Source organism: Oryzias latipes, chromosome 14 (genome assembly GCF_053564925.1).
Source record: "Oryzias latipes strain Hd-rR chromosome 14, Olatipes_Hd-rR_3.1".
In the NCBI taxonomy this organism is placed as follows: domain Eukaryota; kingdom Metazoa; phylum Chordata; class Actinopteri; order Beloniformes; family Adrianichthyidae; genus Oryzias; species Oryzias latipes.
Window position 1 is genome coordinate 14,762,492 of NC_136250.1, and position 5,508 is coordinate 14,767,999.

Genomic DNA, 5,508 nt, shown 5'->3' on the forward strand with positions numbered 1-5,508 from the left:
TTCAAGTGCCTTACATGTTTTCTCCAACTTCCTGTGTGGTGTAACTTTAATCTTAAATCCACAAAGACTATTTACAAATTTTCATTCACATACATCACTTCCATGTTTTTGTCTTTTTTTTCCCTTCTCAAAAATCTGACTTGCAAAACCCTTTTTTTATTTTCCCCTTTCCTGAAGAACAAAAATGTTTACCAACAATGCCGTTTGGTGGTTTGTGTTGCTGCTTTTTTGGACAAACCTTATATAACCCTTTAAAGCAGCAGACACACCAAACATGTGATGCGTGTTCAACAAATACGTGGTCTTGAGATACACACATTGGCCTGTGCTGTTCACATTTGACAAGCAGGGAGGGGCTTCTTCTTCCTTTTCTTTTACTACAGTTTCCTTGCACATGTCCGCCACCTATACGGTTGATAGAGATTTAGTGCGAAATGTCAAAAAATCTTGCTCCAGGCTAAAATCCTTTTTAGCTGGGCTTTTTGTTATTTAAGTGATGCTGTTTGGAGAAGTATCTTCATCCCTCCTGCAGCACAGAAGCACATCATCATAATACTACCACCGCCGTGCTTTACAACTTGAGACCTTTGGTATCTGAAAGAAAGAAATCAAAAATATGTAGTGTTTTAGTGAAATAACTTGGAGTTTCCCATGATGACAATTTGAATACAATGTGTTTGAAAGAACATAAATACTGATATATTGTTGAGTTCTTTAAGAAGTGTAACGTTGTGGTTGATGAGATGCAGGGCCACTCCAGAAAAAGGCTTTTTTCGTGTATCATTCCAGCTTTTTGACTTAAACAAGTTTTCATCTCAAATTCTTTCAAAAAGATTTCTGGCTGTAATTTATGGCTAAAATAATTCCAAACTGAGGGCAAATTATGCTAACGCCGTCAAGACAGAAATGGATCTTGTAGCTGCGCGTTACACAGAGAATGGCAGCGTTTCCACTACTTTGTTCTTACAAAGTGCTTCATGACTCTTCCTTTATCCTCATGAGCCGCTCTAACCTTTACAGAGGGCCGGGAGAAGGCATCATAAAATAAATACGGCTTATTGTGCGCATCAGTTTCTCGTGTGAACACAGAGAAAATGCTGAAGCAGGCATCTGTGCCGGGCTGCCCGGATCTCCGTCTGCCCAGAAGCTCAACAATAGCCGGGGCTGTTCTCTGATGCGCAGAGACATCGCCGAGCAGTTTCCAGGAGATATCTGTGGTGAGTCCCTTGGTATGCCCCCCCCCGCGCCGCACACACTTTACTTCATCCAGCAGGCCTGGCCGCTGCTGTTGTCAGGGCCCTCCGAAGGGGGAGATAAAAAAAGGAGCTGTTGTCTCCTTGCAGGAGAGATGGACGCCTGTTTTCTCTCTCTTTTTCTGTCTGTGCCACACTTGCAGAAAAAGGGGAAGAGAGGGGAAAAACATCAATGTGGAGGAAAAGAAAGAAAAGCCCCAGTGCATGCTGTGGCGTTCCAGCACTCCACCAATAACCGCTCCCATCCTCCTCCAACACCAGCCCCATCCACAGCCACCCCCAGTGGAGAGCAAACGAGAGAAAGAGGAGGGAATAGAGGGGGGCCGGGGCCATGTGATACGGAGAGCATGCGGGCACAGCTTCACCCCCAGGCAGAATGAACGGGGGCCTGCTGTGTCTCTCCTGCATGATTAATCTGGCTGAGGGGCAGGCAGGACTGCCACAGTCCTGCCTGCGTTAACTCCCTACTTTCCAGGTCCAGATGAAGAAGAAAAAAACAGAGCAGAACCACGGTCCAACACAGGCGGAGGCTTTCTAAATCAGCTGGTGCTGACGTAGTCTTCTGCTACCAAAGTCGGAAAGTTTTGTTTTCCCCTTTCTGCCAAGGGCGGCATCTCCTCGTCATTTATGCACCGACCTGACACTAATCCTTTTCCATGAAGATAAACCGAGGAGCACAGTGATGCAAGGCTGTTCAATAGTCCTGGTGGTTCTGGGTCTCGTGACTCATCCTCTCATGTGACCTCTGTCTCCGAGGCAACCTTGTGGACGTTTCCTGATTCTTCTCCTATAACTCACATGAAACAGATGGTCCAGTAAAGGCTGCTTACTTCTCAAAAAAGTTTTTTTTAAAACTTGGATTGCACAGCAGACCTATCCAGCTGTCTCATGTTGCTAGTTTGCCACATATCCTGGAAAGTATTTCACATTTTTAACAAGTTTTTTTTTTTTTCTGACATGCAACAACAAAAGTTAAAGCTGCAGTTTTTAAAACCACCCAGTCCACATTAGCAGGAAAGGAATGGAGTGTCAGGCATGTTTTTACCGCAGCGAGATGGTCAGACACCCCCCCCCCTCACATACACACACCCTCATCCTCCTCCTCTGACCAGTCACCCCTCAAACCTTCTCCCTCACATCACCCGCATGCCTTCCACTCCCAGCAACCTCCCACAGCCATGACCAAATTATTTTCCAGCCTCCTGAGATTTGTCATGTCTGTCAAAAAATCACACTTTGTGGGAAACAAATGTATATATTCTTTAAACCTTGCTGTTTATCCCCAGATTCTGCCAGACTAACGCCTCCAATCTCGTCGAGTTTTTATTTCAAAAAAGAAAAGTCTCCACAGGTGTGGCGTGAGCACAGGTGTTTGGGGTTTAAAGAGGTTTGAACGAAAGTATTCAAACGGAGACGAGGAGGAGGAGGAGGAGGAGGAAGGACGCGCAAGAGAGAGCACTCGCTGATAGAGAATACGTGAAAAAGAGGTGGTGGTGGTGGTGGGGGGGAGGTAGAATGAGAGTGAAGAGAGACGGAACGAGGGAGAGAAGAGGGAAAAAAAAAGCCCCACCAGTGAGCAGGCCACACAGCCCTGCCAAACTGCTTGAAAAAAAAGCCCCCTCTGTTTTATTTATAGTGCGCTGTATCCATGGCAACCGGAGAGGTCAGGCAAGCTGGGCCTGCGCTTCACCCTGCTCTGGGGATTAGGATTTCACAGAGGTTCTCAGATGTGAGGAAGGTGGGCTTGAGCAGCTCGCTGCTCGCCAACGCAGCCCTCCTGCTTTTTGGTGATCAAGTCTGGGCCTTTCAGGGTGGGGTGGGGTGGGGTGGGGGGATGCAGGGAGTCTTGGGAATACTGTGGAAATGGTGGTTTGTGGTGATGTGGCTGAGAGGAGGAAGAGCGGGAGTAACAGCACTTGAAGCTGTTGCGTGGAGACTGAGGACTTTCCGTCTCAACAACTTTGATTTTTGTTTATTTTTTGGTTTGTCTGGGAGTTTTTTCCAAGTACAAGGAAGGTCACAAAAAAAAAACATATCATGATCAATAAAAAAAAAAGTTTTTGACATCTCTGGTTCTATTCCATGACAATCACTAATCAATAAACTGAAAATGCAGCAAAAAAAACAATTTTTTATGGATCCCTCCTAATTTTTTTATGACCGCTCCCTTTTTGCGTGGCGACTTCTGAAAGCTCGGGTAATTTACTTTCTCACATTCTGCAAAAACATTTCAGGCTTGTTATTTTCATCCCAAGAAAGACTCCTTCCAAAACAGCTTAGCCAGTTGGAATGAAGCGTCGAGACGACAGAGGCACAAAGAGGTAGGACGAGCGCAATGGGGAATCAGAGAAGAGATGAGGAAAAAGCTGATTGCCCTCCAGGAAATGCTTGGTGTGACAGCAGAACAGAGACCTCCAGATTCCTCCTGGGGCAGACGACCTACGTTGCTAGGAGATGGTTGTCGGGCTGTAGCTGCCATTTGCGGATGCTGTTGCCTGCCATGTTCTGATGTGCTGGAAGACGGCGTTTCAACAGACTTGTGTGCATTAGGATCTCAAAGGCCATGCAAAAAAAAAAAAACCATAAAAAAACCCCCATAGTTCAGTATAATCATCGGGAATCATTTCTCCCCCTATCTCTAGAGGGCAGCCTTGAGTTAAAAGACCCATTTATAGCCTCCCTGTCTGTGGCAGCAGTTGATGTTCAGGGCACATGATATGTGGTCATTTCATTTTTCGCTCAGCTCTCTACGGTTCACATGTGTGTTAGAGGATTAGGAGTTTTTTTTTTATTTCTTTATTCATGCCCACTGGCCATGAGACTGGTGACTGCAGAGCAAATTGAGCTTTAGAAAAAAGAAAAAAAAGCAAGGCTACGTTTGCAGAATGTCAAGTTTAGGTTAAAAAATGTATCAGAGGTTCTGTATCTTATGTGGTGGAACTCGGGTTGTGTTTGTTGCGGTTGTGTTGGAGATAAACGCTAAAATACAAGACGGCTGAATCGGAAATCAGAAATTCCAAAGCACAAACGGATGATCCATCTGTCCTTTTTTTCTAATACTATTCTGCAGGTCACAGGGTTGCTGGAGCCTATCCCCATATCCTAGCCCCTGTTGCGGAAAAGCAGGATTTGATCCAACATGTGAGTTTACATATCTATTGTTTGTCATGAATACTTTTACACCAACCTTTGAAGAAATAAATGAATGAACCTAATTAATGTAGAACTTTACAGCAACTTCGGGGTAAAATAAAGTGTTTTAACTGATGCTTTGTTAAGCTTGAAAAAGTCCAAATAAAACAGAGCTGGGCATTTCCTTATGACTGTTTCATGAATGATATTGGTGAATGCTGATCATTGAGAATGACTAAAAAGGCCTAAAAAAATTTCCGTTTGAAAAGTACCCTTAGCAAAAAATATTCTATTTAAGTGTACCACAAGTAAGTCTATGCTAAAAGTACTTGAAAAAGTACTTGAGGTTTCGTCTTTATTTACTATATTGTAAGCTTAAAATGTCCAATTTAATCTGAAGAACTACTCCGTTAGTATACTTTCTACAATACACGTACATGGTCTGTAGAATACTTGCTATACTTATACAGTACTTTTACTTGTATTTGTAAATTCAATTTAAGTGTATTGTTTTTTGCTGTCTGTGTTTTTTAATTTTTTTTAGCTCTGCTTTTTGGCTCTTGGTTGTGTTTGATGCTGATGACATTAAAACATCAGTTTTTGTGCAGACATTTGCAAAAGGCAAATGTAAAAAGATGGGAAAACAATAAGACTGAAAAGTTTCAAAGAAAGAAAAGCAAAACCACTGTTTATCTTATGTTGTATTTAGGTTTAACCCAGAATATGGAAGCTAGAACACACTCTTTCTTACCAAAAGCATTCACTCACCTGCCTTGGCTCACATGTGAACTGAAGTGACATCCCATTCCTAACCCATAGAGTTCAATGTGATGTTGGTCCATCTTTTGCAGCTATTACAGCTTCAACTCTTCTGGGTGTTTATAGGAGTTTTTGACTATTCTTCCTAAAGCACGTTGGTGAGGTCACACACTGATGTTGGTGGAGAAGGCCTGGCTCTCAGTCTCCGCTCTAATTCATTCCAAAGGTGTTCTATGGGGTTCAGGTCAGGACTCTGTGGAGGCCAGTCAAGTTCATCCACACCAGACTCTGTCCTCCATGTCTTTATGGACCCTGCTCTGTGCTCTGGTGCACAGTCATGTTGGAAGAGGAAGGGGCCCGCTCC